The following is a 14,362-nucleotide window of genomic DNA, read 5'->3' as shown; positions in this document are numbered from 1 at the left end:
GTGACGGTGAGTCAGAGGGTGTGAATGCAGGTCGCGGGGAGCTAAACGCGAACATGGCACAGCCCAGAGCAACCACCTTAAAAAAAGGGGGGTGTGTGGGGAGGGCCAATAAGCCAAGTGTGTAGATAAACGATAAATCGAAATCATTAAAAAAATTCAAATATTCCAAAAGAAGTCAGGAAAATGAGGGGCGGGAGTTGAAAGAACAAATGGGATGAAAAGAAAACAAATTATCAAGACAGGGCACTTGAACCACACTGATAATTACATAACACGTAAATGATCTGAACACTTGACTTTAATAAAACATCGTCTTAAGACTGGTGTGCTGTCTGCAAGAAACACGCATTAAATATAATGGCAAAATAAATTAAATGTGAAAGAATGGGAAAACATTCACCACAGAGACAGTAATGGAAAGAAAGCTGGAGTGGCTATCTTAATATCAAACACAGTTTCAAAACAGAGAAATAACTGGGACTGAAGGCCTTAAAGGAGCGAGGGGTTGATGCGCCAAGTGGACATAAAATTCTACATATGCACACACCTAATGAAAGCGCGTGAAACCCCTGCGGCAGAGCTGAGAATGGAAGGGGGAGCAGACAAACCCCCAGTCACGGCTGGAGATTTCAACACTGTTTTCCTAACAATTTACAGAACAGGGAGACGAAAGCAGCAAGAAGACAGAATATCTCAACACCACCAGCGACGAAGAACCTGACCCAACCACCACTTAAAGGCGCACTCCAGCCAAACGCCGCAGAGTATGCACTGCGTCAGGAGCACGCACGCATTCTGGGCCACAGAACAACTCTCAGTAAACTTAGGAGGGCTGAGATCGTAAGAAGCACGTCCTCTGACCACAGGGTAATTAAACTGGAGATCAGTAAAAGGCAGGTGTCGGGAAAATCCCCACCGACCTGGAAATGAGACAGCATATGCTTCTCAGCAACCCACGCAGTAAAGAAAGCCCAAGGGAAATGGAAAACACATCACACTGAATGGAAATGAAAACCCAACAGAGCCATCCGTGGGGCGCGGCTAAAGCAGTGCTTCGAGGGACCTCTGTAGCACTGAATATTAATGTAAGAAAAGACAGAAGGGCTCAACTTAAGCTTCTGCCTTAACAAACTGCAGAAGAGAAAGCAAACTAAGCCAAAGTAAGCAGAGAGAGGGGATAATAAATATAAAAGCAGACATCAGTAAAACGAAAAAGAGACAAAAACCAACGATAACAAAAGTTGAGTCTTCAAAAAGCAAACAAACAAAACAAAACTGAAACACCTTTAACCAGACCAACTGGGGGGAAAAAGAGAAAACGCAATTAGCAATATCAGTAATAAAAATAAAGGCATGATTTAAAATCCCACAAACACTAAAACGACAGCAAAAGAATATTAAAGTAGCTTTAGGCCAAAAAATTCAACGACTTAGATGAAATGTCCAAATTCTTTGAAAAACACAAAATACGAGCATGAATGACTAACGACCTACAGTTTCTGGGATATTTTCTCAAAAACATACACAGTGAGCCCGTCTCTGTGAGTCACACACCAGCAGTTCGCGGCTAATGACAAAACGACAGCCTCCGAGCTGATGACGACAACCTCGGGGACCCTGTGTCCACCCCCAGGGCCTGACAGCCTCCCAGTTCTAAGACGTTTCTAAGGAGAAAAGCGGTGACAGTAACAAGGACAACTTTTCAACACTGTATTATGAAACATGCCAACATTTAGAAGGTACGTACAATTCAGCAAACCGGCATCTTCCAAAGGACCAATGAGTGATGTTGCAAAGTCACAACGCACGCTGTACAAGCGGACTTTTCTCATGTGATGGTTGCCAAAAGTGCACGGGCTCACACGCCACACAGCAGTGACCCTCCCAGAGACTGCCACTTTGATGTGGTGTTCAAGGGACCCACCACTATGTGAAAGCTACCTTCAAAGGATACTAAACGTCTCTCCCTTTTCCAGTTACTTACTTGTGTGAAGCCAGGTTCTCTTGATACACAGAACCACTCGCGCAGCAGACGGAACGCAAAAGCAGATGGGAATCGAGCTGCCTTCTCACTAGCAGTTGTTTAAAAGATTTGAAAAAACAGGTAAACCAGTATCACTCATCTCACTAATTGGTTCTTCATGTAAAACAGAGTTACTTTTCATTTTAAATGTGTTATTCGTTGTTAAAATGTGATAGGTTTACTGTTGCTTAAATGAACTAATATTTTTAAATTTTTCAACGTTAACTTTTAATGCAGTAGGTAAGGACTGCTATGTGGCTCTGGAATCCCTGATGTGTTTTAAGAGCACAGAAGGTCTCTGAGCCCAAACCGTGACAGGAACACAGGTGTGGAGGAAAGAACGCATGACCCGGCCCTGCCCTGCCGCACCTGCTGACTCCACTCCCGAAACCCAGGGCCCTTCAGGACCCAATCCCCCGCCAGCAAACGAGCGGAAGAACAGAGGAGCACACCTGTATCCCCATCCGACGTCCAGAGCACGACCGGAGGGACACCAGGGCCCTGTCTGCTGTCACAGGAAAATGCCCACCTTCCCAGATCTTCAAATGCTTGCCGCCATCACCTCCACCTCCACCACCACCACCACCTCTACAAACTCTCCCACAAAACGCTGATTAAGTCTCTCTTGGAGACTTGCTCACAAACCACCACTAGGGAACGGATCACCATTTCAGCTTAAAGCTGGAAACAAGGCGGGGTGGGGAGAACGCTTTGGTGTAACAACTCAGTGTGTGAATACAATTCCATGTGAAAACATTTAAAACAAATTAGCTCTTTGGTCTAAATGAAAGAAGACCACCCCCCACCAAATACAATAAAATAAAACCAAGCAATCTATTCTAGTTGGGTTCCCATGGTAACTGTACAATTGGGTTTTTCAATACAACATCCCTAAGGCCCAACGCACACTTGTAAAATACACTCCCAACAGCCTGAATTGTTTTTACGTTACTGCGCACCCAGGAAGATCAATTATCACACACCCCGCCTGACCACTGGTGGCGGGAGATGTTAACACGCCTTGCCAACATTAACCTAATCACGCAAGGAACGCTACACGTCACAATCATTACATAAAACTGGTCTTATACCTGAGATTCCCCAAGTCTGTCCTGGTAACAAACTGACACTCCTGCTGCCACAGAATCACGTTTACAACATGTAAGAAAAGAAATGGACCCAATGACATACCACACCAGCGCGCCTCTGACTGCAAGGATTAACAGGACCAGTCACTAATAATTACATTATAACATGGCCCTCAAGGTTAATCACAATCTTAGAGATGCTCAACGTGGACTTAAACAACAAACATAGCTGTGCTAATAAACAAATAAATAAAACATAACTGAGAATTCAAATCTGCATCTCAAATGTTCACAGCACCACGTGAAGCACAGCACACAACCTCGCCCAGGACGCTCATTTATCCCGCCCTGACCACAGCTGTCCCTCCTGGCCACCGCCAGGCCCCTAGAGCAGATTCGAGGGTGCAGTGCTGGCCACACTGTAAGGACACAGAGGGTCAGAGCTCAGAAGTGGCAAGATCCACTGGGTCAAAGTTTACAACTTGAGTTTTCTTTGCAGCTTCCTAAGAATGCCCACATATCTGATACACTCTGCTTACCGACAGCACAGCTCGTGAACAGCGGATGGGTGACTGGGGCAGAAGCAAAATGAAATCTCTCATCTTTACTATGTGCCCCATCAATGGCCACAGACGTAACGCAAGCCAGTCTGGTGTACGTGCAGGCCCGCTGGCTTCCACTGAGAAATGTCTTCCCAAGTCCCCAACTCAAAAGAGACCCCCAAAAACCCTCGAGAGAGACGTCTTAGCGTGAAAGCAGCAAACTGCAAGGCTCTTAGAATCCTTGCTGGTGTCCAACAGAATGACCGCACGCTGCTCCTTGGTCCAGGCAGCAGTAGAGAATGAACGGACCAATGTCAACGGGAAAAAAAAGTCAACCAACCAACAAAATCCCCAACCAACAAGTCTAGGCTGTGGGCTGGCTCCAGAGGCCCCCCTCCTGCCTAAGAAAGCCAGCTGTCCAGGCGTTGAGCCCAAGCCCCACCCCCCACCTCTCCTCTTCCCTTGGGGACTGAGGCCTCGACCAGGTGGATCAAGCCCGCCCAGCACCAGGCCTGGTCCTCTGGGGGCCTCCCGCCCCGCCTGCCAAACCTCCCTCCTGTGACCTCTAGGAACCTGGTAGGGAGACAGGTCTGTGCCCACGCTGTCTTACTCCTAACCACGCTCTCCTTCTGGGATGCCAAGGGGCAAACCTGAGAACAGACCGGTACGACTTTTGAGCACCATCTGATTACAAAGTAATCCTTGTCCCCAAATTCCAACTTCACACACAAACCCCTAATGGGTTCTGTGCTTCTGGAACAGCTTTCGTCTGCACCTCACCCTGTATCAGCCAGCCCGGGCTGCTATGACACAGTATCACACACTGAGTGGCTTAAACAACAGGAATTTATCTTCTCACGGTTATGGAGGCTGGAAAGTCCAAGATCAAGGTTCCTGCTGATTTGGTTTCTGGTGAGGACCCTCTTCCTGGCTCGCGGGCAGCCCCGTTCCCCCCGTGCCCGCACACGGTAAAGAGCACTCTCTTCTTTAATAAGGCCACCAGTCCTATCAGATTAGGGGCCCATCTTAACAACTCATTTATTCTTAACTACCTCCTAAAGGCTCCATCTCCAAATACAGTCCCACTGGAAGTGAGGGCTTCCACATATGAATCTCAGGGGCACGTTCAGTCCAACGCAAACCGTGTTTTGCACCCTTTCCTGGGCCTTCCGTCAGGCTGAGGCCCCAAGCAGGGCTCAGGAGGCAAAACCCACACAAGTAAATGGAAACCTGAGTGTGAGAGTGATGGGCCTGCAGGGAGGAAGCACGAGGGGGCTGAAGAGGCTTCCAGAAAAGCTGGCACTGGAAGGGTTCAGAGGGAGCCTGGGAGCAGAGGGTGCCCAGGTTTGGGCTGGATCGGAAGAGGACCCCCAGGCATGAGCAGTGGGTTCTCTAGGGCCTCCTGCCATCCACTCTCAGAGCAAAGGGCTGGTGCACAGGCTTCCAGAGAAGGTGCCAGAATGAAGGGGGGTGTTGGGCTGGAGGTGGCATCAACGTGGGTCTCACAGGCTCACTTCACGTGGGACCTGGGTGGGAAAGAGGGGTTACCCTGGAGCATTTACAGACCCCTGCCTTCAACAGAGAGGGGATGAGGTGCACTCCTCCCTCGTGTCCGCCTGAGTGCCACGCTCACAGTGCCCCGTGGGGCAGGCGTCCTTCGGGGACAGAAGCAGGGAGGCTGAGAGGAAAAGGAACTAAGGTCCTGAGGCTGGAGCCAGGAAGCTTCCCATCAGGTGTGGAGGGAAGTGAGATGAGAAATTCTCAACAATCAGATCCAGGGCCCCTGTGCACTCTGTTTCACACCCCAAGAGGCAGCCTCACGTCTGAGAGCTGAACAGAAGTGGCCTGGCCCTGGCAGACAGCTTACCCGGTTTCCCAAAGGTGCCCTCCAGACGAGGTAAACTCCGGGCAGCCTGGAGCCTGTGTCCTGAGGTTCTGAGTCACAATGACCAAGCGCAGGGAGGTGGTGAGCACCCAGGGGTCAAAACAGAGCGGCAACACGCAGCCGCGACGTGGGTTTTCAACAAGCACCTGGGAGTTCCTGCGTGAACACCGGGGCACCACGGGAGCCCATCAGACAGCTGCTTCCAACACCCCGCCACTGGAAACACCTGTTTCTGACCAACAGAAAAGATTATTTAACTAATCTTTCCAAGAACCCAGCCTGTCTGGACTGTCATGATACCAAAGCACCTCAGGCCCAAAGGTGGTCTTCTTAGCAAGAAACCTTAACACACAGAAGAGAAAGACAATCACTGAGGAGTCAGAACCTTTGGGGGCTTTCCTGGTGTGAGACAGTCCAGAGAGCGCTGGGAGGGGAGCGCAGGGAACCCGGTCCAAGGGCAGTCACGGAGGCTCTGAGAGATGTTCTAATCACACTCACAGCAAAAATAAACAAACTTTTTTAAAAGCTAAGAGGAAGTCTTTAAAGCCCTTCCTTTTGTAGGAAAAAAAGAAAGAAAGAAAATAAACTACTGATTGTGACTCAAGACCTAAGTGGACCCAAGCTGGAGGGAGTAACAGCGAGGAGGCCACCCGGGTCCCGGGAACATGAGTGTCCAGGGCGACCACCACCTGGCTTGCACAGACTTCCCATTTTAGCCCAAAGTCCTGCGTCCCAGTAAACTGCTGGTCACCCAGGACAGAGTCTGTCCTGCCAGACAGAAGATGACCATAATAGTGGCTGATCACACCCAAAAGGGTAGGCTGTGTTGAATTTTAGGAACATTGACTTCATTTTAGAACTTGCATTTTAGTTCTAAGTAACAGTTCTTGCAACAAATTTCAAAAGTCACTTCATCATTGCAGCCTCCCTAGAGTGGCCCACTCCGTGGGCTGGCCCCCTCCCCATGGGCTGACCCCTCCCCAGGGACACCTGCCCCCAGGGCGGCCTGGAGCCTGGCGAGCCGAGCAGGTGCACATCCTGGTCATCAGCACGAACGCTGCGCATCCATCTGACTCGACAGCTTAATCTGATGATCATAGGACGGCGACAGAAACAAATTTTTCTGCACAATAAAGAACAGCACACCTGGGCTTTTCCCGGCATGGCTAGCTAAATTCAGTAACTTCTGGAAATACATCATTTCTGTTCCTGCTCTTTATTCCAGGAGCTTCACTGGAGAGTGAAAAGCCTCAGGAACACGAGTAAGGGCCCCTGCCCCGTCCCGGGATGCCCGCACAGGACCATACTTCCTCTGATTCCCTGCCCCCCCCCGCCTCCCCCCTGCTGTTGTGGTCTAACCAGGTGACACGCACGGACGTGGAGACTTTGGGGCACTAGTCCAGCTGTGGGCACCATGCTGGGCAGCAGCCTGTCCTGCCTCCCCATCCTCCCTGACACATGCCCACCCGGGACCCCACTCACCATCCCCCACTAACCAAGCTCGGAATAGCCCCCTTCCTTAGCGCAGCACCCAGGACCCTCCAGGGCTGGCCCCACTCCAAATTTCAGGCTCCCTTAGCCCCCTAAGGCCCCGCCCCACCCCCTCCAACTGAACTCCTGACACGTCCCCACCCGCCTCTGAGAGAGAAACCTTACAGCCTCTGCACAAATGCTCCATCCATCCCGCCCACTGGACCAGAAGCAGGTCCCTGGCCGGCGGGGACGTGGTGAGGAGTGTGGCTGGAGCCTGAGACACGGCCTGGCACCTGGACACTCCCTCTCCTCTGGCGCCCACAGCACTAAACCCCCACTCCCTAAGGAGGTACGCAGTGCGTCCGACTGCCTGTGATAAACAGCAAACACACACAGGGGCTGTCACCACCCCTCACTGCAGTCAGCTCTCCCAGCGGGGTGGGTGCACACTAGGAGGGGCTGGGGGCCCCTTCGGGCAGGGACAGACTTGGGTGCACTGTTTCTCCCACAGTGCAAAGGAGCGTGCATGTCCACACTGGTGTCCAGAAAGTGTAACTGAACTGAACACAAAGGTGATGTATTTCTTGCCCCAGAGAGGACTTCTGACAGTTTCTCTGCTTCACCACCTCAGGGGCAGCGGGCAAGGTGAGTGGTGAAAAGCCTGCACTGGTTACAAACAAACCTGGGCTGCCAAGTCCTACCCAGGCAGCCTCCTCATGTGCCGAACAGAGACCCCAAGTGTCCCCACGCCAAGTGACCTCAAGGACTCCACAAGACAGACTGGGAAAAGCCACCGGCACAGGCCTTCAGTAAACGCCATCAGTGGTACTGCTATCACACTGACCAGGATCTTCTGGAATGAAAGTCTACCAGGCTGAACCTGATATGAGGGTGTACAGACACACACACACACACACACACACTACTACTGCAGGATTTCTTGTTCTGATGGAGCTTACCTAATGCACCGCACTCCCCTCACAGCATGGTCCCCTCACTCAGGTGCGGGTGTCGCTGCTGGTTCCCAGCCACCGACAGTGTCAGACTTGGTGTCTCTCCTCCAGGAAATTCTCTCCAGCGAACAGACGACTGATGTCAAGCCTCCCAGAAGACAGGGACTTGGGCGTTCGGAGCCAGGCCCACTGGGGACACAGCTGCTAAGCTCACCTGCTCTGGGCCCACAGAGTACACGCTGGCCCTCAGCACCACACACCTGCGCACTCGGACACTGCCACCTGGGTGGGAAGCACCCTGAGGCCGGCCACTTCAGCCACTCCCGAACCATCCATTGTAAAAAACTAGAAACAGGCAGCCGGGCAAACCACCTCCTTAGAGACAGAAGGAACTGTAGATATCCGGCAAATCATGAGGCTCCAGACCAAAGGAAGGTCCTGCCACAAGGAATCAGACACAAGCGTGGCATGTCTTGGGCGGTGGAGCAAAACTTGAAGACCCCATCTCTCGTCCTGCCTCCAGCAGAAACAGTTTTGTGCCTGAGTTAACAAATGTCAACAATTATCATACAGGGCTCACCATGGGCCGGACCTGGGTTGTTCCCCAAATGGGATTCTGTCCCAATATCCTCCAATAGTCCTAGGACTAGGAATGTCATCTTCCTGATTTTTGGAGAAACCAAGGCTCAGGAAACGCTATGTGACTTTACTCAAGGTCACAGACAGTCATTAGTGGAGCAGGGTCCAAACAGAATCAGTCTTGTTCACAGAGGATGCAACCTTAACCCCGTGTACAGCACCACAAATGAGGGCTTGGGTAGGGAATTCCGTAGAGCTAGGATGCTGACTGGACTGGGGGGAACCAGGATGCTGACTGGACGGAGTGGGATACAGGGACACGGCTGCTGACTGAACTGGAGGGAAAACAAGGAAGCTCACTGGACTGGAAGGAAACCATGACTGGTTAGTTCCTCACCCTTTCCCCAGTTAGCCTCATCCTTCTATGAGACTATGTTTCCAAATTAAAATTTCTATCCAGCAGTGCTTAGTATGTTACAAAATATTCATCAGTCGTTTCACGTGCTTACGCTCATCCAGGTAGACAAAGTCAGTGACCATTGCCAACCTAGAGATGAGGAGGCAGCCGGGGGGTTAACAGCTGCCCACCTGGCTAGTAAACGGCACCGCCAGAATCCCCCCATGTGTTCTCCCCAACGCAACTCTGGCACTTAATAAATAAAAACTCAGTTCAGTTTCCCAAAACTGTATCTGGTTGCATACATGAAGGTTAACCCTCACCTGACACCATGAAAATGCTTCCACCCAGAGGGAGGAACGGCACGGCCAGCCATCCAGAAGGAAAGACGGGAGTGAAACAGAACACGGCTGTCCATGCTTCACTTTGTTTGTAAAACTAATGCCAAAGTTTTGGTAACATCTGCATCTTCTGTCATAACCACAAGACCGAAAACTGTAACGCTATGATAACATGTTGGCTTTGCAATTCAAAGAGATTCACATGTCTCTGAGGAGTTACAAAACTGTACACAGACCCAAAAGCACAGGCAACTCAGAACGAGGCCGGCTGCCGATGGGTCCATCTGGAAGGGGCACTCCCGAGCCTGTGGGCTGGAGGGCCCTGCTTCTCAGATGACCCTAAAGGCTGCCCCAGAGATGCTCAAACATTAGGGGCCCCCAGGGAGCTTGCAAAGACACAGGTCCCTGGGGACTGATCCAGCAGGACTGACAAACGGCCGGATAACCTGCCTTCTTAACGAGCACCCTCGGTACTTCCAAGACTGGCAGGGCTCAGAGTACCTTTTAAGAAACACAGTTCGCTCCTGCTCACGCACATCCCAGCAGGCCCACATTTCAGGGGCGGCCCTTACTGACCACACCAACCAGAGGGCCATATCTGAAGCGACACCCTCGGCCCTTACTTTCAGTTCTTTTGTTTGTGGGATAAGCTTGTACCCCAAAGTTTAAAAACAAATGAGAAATAATTACCAGCTACTTGTTAAATTTCAACATTTAAACATCCCATCCCATATTTTGCCCCAAGATTCAATTCGCTCTCTTCATCCACTGAGAAACCTCTGAACACCCAGTGCTGGGGCTGCCAGATCTGTCAATAAGGTAAGAGTTTTCTAAACTGCTATCCATACGACTCAATTTGTCAGTAAAAACTGCCACCAGCGCTGTGCTTGCAGAAAAATGTCCATAAATGCATTATTGCGACTGGCAGATCGATGTCTATAATAAAAACAAATAGATTTAACAAGTGCCTGCTTTTACGAGTTGTGCCATTGGTGGACCGCGCGTTCAGTGTCACCCCCGGACTTCTGGGAACGGGCGGCAGAGCTGGGCTGGGTCCTCTGCTGACTGCACAAGTGTTCTGGGCAGGAAATTATCCTAACAAGAAAGCCTCCCCAGGAGTCGAGGGAACGTCCCAGGCATTTATAGCTCTCTCCCAATTCCTCTCACGGTCACACACATAACACACGGCAACAAATTTCACAACTGGTAAGAAAATGTTTCTGCAGAATTTGTAACTGGTTTTATCGCAGCTGCATCACACGCCAAACGAGTTTACTCTGGGGCTGGGGGCGGGGGCGCACACAAGGGGACATGAGGCCTGGAGACCTACCCCCACTCCTCTGCTAAGCCCCCAGTCTAACTGAAAACACCTTGTGGGGTCAAAAACAAGTGTCAGCATTTAGCATGTGGCCCAGGACGTCAGGGATGTGTCAGTGGCCCCCAGGGCAGCCTACTTCTTTAGTGCCCAAGCTGCAGCTGACACCAGGAGTGGGGCGCTGGCCTGGCTTAACTGCCGGGCATTCTAAGCACCTTGGCAAGACGCTGTCTGTGACCAGCCCACCGTGAACCACAGCTGCCAAAACCTTGTGGAGCCCTTCAAAGGTTACAGAGGTCACAAAAATGGCCTACTCCTCTTCTTACACAATTCACTTTAAGTTCTATAAAGGAGTGAGCCATTCACTGTATCCCCGTGTATTCAAGACAGTTTTCCGCAAGCCCCGTGGCCTCCTATACAAGCTCTTCATTCGTGTTAATTTTTTTAAGAAATTTTAAAAGAAAACTAGATTATTTCTCTCCACTGACCTGCAGTTACCCCAATGCCACAGAACACACATCTCGCAGTATTTTGCCTATAACAGTGGATCTCAAACTTTCATCTACCTGTACCAAAGACAGGCCTCCAGAGCTAAGAGAATGGGAAAACGGATGTCAACCAAGGGAAAACGAGCCATCCTGCCCGGCTCAAAGCCCCCTCCCCACCCAGATAAGCCGCACACACTTTCAAACCAAGAATGGGCCCTGGGCTAGCTCGTTTATCATGAGTGCATACGAAAAGGCCACTCTCACCCAGGGTAATACTAGTTTATATGTCTCTGATTTTTAAATCTTCAGGTTTTACTTAAATAATGTTCTGTGAAAAGACCCAAGGGCTTCCAGAAGCTAGTTGTATCAGAAGACTACCCAGTCCAGGAAGCAGAGGGTCAGGGACGACCACGCCGGGGGCCAGGTGAGCCCGGTGCCAGAGACACCACGGGAGATCAGAGGCCTCAGGGAAAGTGGATCTAGAAGAGGGCTTCACACTGTGGCCACACAGGTGGGTGGGCCGGAGTGAAGTGTGGAAACGAACCTGACACTAACGCTAATGGACAGCTACTGGAAAGAGAATTCAGAAAACAGTATATTGCTTCCCTTTTTTCTACCAAGGAGAATATACTATAAACTGAAAACGGCATGGATGCCCCCAGAAAAGGGAGTTGGAATACAACAGGTTTGGTCTGAATCACTGGCTTCTAAATGTCTGTCCTCTGCAAAATAAGGACACAGGCAATTTAGTAAGTTGACTTTATTAGCCAACACTGAGAAGGGTAAACTGTTTGGGGTTCCTGAGGAAGGAGGAGAAGAGGTCTGGAGGAGGAAGCCCACAGCAACCCCGGGGAAGCTGACCTCTTCCTCAGGCACCCCCCACCCCCGTCCCTGAGGGAAGGACAGACGGCCCCGAGACACCTGCGCAGGACACTGTGGAGTAGCAGGCCCGCAGGGAAGGTAAGGCCCAGGTGAGGCTCACCCATATCCAAGCAAGGCCCAAACAGAGAGGAAAAGAGAGCTTTAAGCATCTCAGCAGCTGAACAAGATGAAGATGCTAACCACTGTGTCTGCGCTTGGCTTTCTTCCTTTAAACCCTGCTCTCCAGCAGCGAAGCCTCTTTAAAGCAGCACTTAATAACATTCGTTAAATTTAGTTTGTGTAACACAGATTTGTTTTCATGAAAAGAAGATTCACCTAGAAAAGTACCTTAGCCTAGCTCTGCACTTGGGGCCTGTGCAGCCCGACTGTAACACATACCACTCCACCACTCAAATCCTGACTCCAAACAAGAGCCCAAGAAGAAATGGAGAGCAAGGCCAGCTCTCCGTGGTGGCGGGAAGGTGCTGGACTTCAGCAGGTGTAGACTTAGTGTGGCCTGCCTCACAGGGCAAGTGTCTGAGCTAATGTATTAACCCCCAGCTGGGGGTGGAGGTGGGTGAAGAGGGCGGCTCTGACACTGCTTTTTCAAAGTTGTTTCACCCCCAGAGTGTGCTCGGGGGCTCTTCTTCGTCTTCTGCACCTCCCTGAGTGTTTCCATTGAGGGAATCATGGAAACAACAAAACCCTCTCCCATCACAGGTTGGGGAAGAGAGGAGGGCCTGACTTAGACACTCTTAGGGTGAGTATGGAAACCACCCGTCTCATCCTTAGCTCTTCACGTTCTGCTGCCAGCCGCTGTGGTGACCCCTCTCTGGGCCAGCCAGTCTCCCTCTGCCCCTGGTTGGATGACTGTCTACCCAGCCAAGCAGAAGCTGTGCTCACACGGACATGTGCTTCCAGCAGAGAAAGTCAGCTACTGAGCTGAGGCACCAACAGCAAACACCATCCCGAGATGCAGGAAACGATGAACCCGAGGACCCAGGAATGCAGTTTCCAGCTGCTCTACAGTGTTTATTACCGAACTACGGTGTCGGTTGTAAAGGGTTCTCACACTCCACGTGTTTCCTCTCAGTGTTAGTGTTTACCGAGGCAATTAGGGCACACTGCATACAAACACCAGCCACAACAAAGAGGCCCCCAGAACTTGGTCTTCCCCTCACACTGTCTCAAGCAAGGAAGAGGAAATGGGGTTCTGAACAAGTTGTACGCTAAAGGCCTGCAGCAAGGAAGGGCCAGAGTAGGGGCTCTGGAAGCTTCTTGGGAACAAAAGGCAGAGGAGCCGGCCCTTGGCGCTGGTCAGCAGTGCAGGTCAGGAGGGCGGGCAGGGAAGGCTTCCAAGGTGTTGACCAACTAGACGCTTGTGAGGAGCGGCCACAACCCCTAGGCCAGGACACTGGCATCCAACGTGGTCAAAGACCAGAGGCTGGGGGAAGGCTGGGTACACCTGGGCATACCTGGTCACACCTGGGGCACGTAAGGAGAGGTTGGGAGTCAGAGTGGGCCGCACCACGATGGCAAGGGGGGGCGCCCGTAGCGCCACTGTAGGCTGGACTGTCCCACGGCCTCCAGACGCCTGCTCTCCCCTGGGAGAGCCCCGAACTTTTGCTGGAGTAAGGCAACCGAGACACTCACCGCGCTGCCTAAGCCGCCGACCGCGAGGAGCTGAGAACACAGGGACGCGCAGAGCTGAGCCAGCGCGGGAAGCCTGGGCACGTCCGGGGCGCCGGGGGCGGGACCGGGGCGGGGCCCAGGCTGGGGGCGGGGCCTGACGTCGGGCTATCGGGGCGGGCGCGCGGGGGACGCGGCGGAAGCGCTGCGGGGACGCGCAGAGGCGGGGCGGACCTAGGTTCGGGGGCGGGGCCCAGAGAGGGGCGGAACCCGGAAGGAGGGAAGCGGGGCCGGAGCTCGGGGGCGGGGCCTGGAGTGCGGCGGGCGCGGGGGCGGGGCTGAGGGTGGGCGCCCCCTCCGGCCGGCGCGCGCTCGCCCAGATCGGAGCATGCCCAGTGCGGCGGCGCTCGGGCGGACGCCGCTCTGCGCAGCCTCGGACGGGCTGACGCAGCCCGGCCCTCATCCTTCTGGCCCTCTGACTCGCGGTCCCTCTGGCCTCGTCGCCAGGCGCTTCTGCCTCAGCAGGCCCTCCCGACCGGCACAGCTGGACCACGCCCTTCCTGCCTTTGCTCTGTGCCTCGGTTTACCAAATGTCCGCGCCGTAGCGCTACATGTGCGCTGTCTGCCGCGCACCAGGGCAGGTGTGGGGCGAGGACGGGTCCGGAGGCCCGGCGGCAGGTGCACCCAGTAACCGTGTTACTTGTTCCCGCTCTGGGGAGGCTGCGTGCCTGGAGCACAGGCCACTCCACTGCGGCCGCTCCCAGAGGGCAGGGGCTGTGCAGAGCTCA

At 52.5% G+C, this 14,362-nt stretch overlaps 1 protein-coding gene across 4 annotated transcripts in view; it reads right to left on the bottom strand.

Annotated features, from left to right (window-relative positions):
• MGMT (O-6-methylguanine-DNA methyltransferase) overlaps positions 1-13,718 on the bottom strand; it is a 230,936-nt gene extending 217,218 nt beyond the window's left edge. The window contains exon 1 of one of the 4 annotated variants that reach the window (XM_031461997.2): positions 13,599-13,718. The gene's annotated coding sequence lies outside the window, so the exon portion shown is untranslated. Of the gene's footprint in view, positions 1-13,420; positions 13,572-13,598 lie in introns of those variants that run through there. The other 3 variants (XM_064488542.1, XM_010993022.3, XM_064488540.1) reach the window with 3 other exon arrangements.
• Between the last annotated feature and the right edge of the window lie 644 nt (positions 13,719-14,362).

This window comes from Camelus dromedarius, chromosome 8 (assembly GCF_036321535.1).
Source record: "Camelus dromedarius isolate mCamDro1 chromosome 8, mCamDro1.pat, whole genome shotgun sequence".
Classification (NCBI taxonomy): Eukaryota; Metazoa; Chordata; class Mammalia; order Artiodactyla; family Camelidae; genus Camelus; species Camelus dromedarius.
Note: the sequence above shows the minus strand (reverse complement) of the source record. Positions and strands in the feature narration are given on the sequence as shown.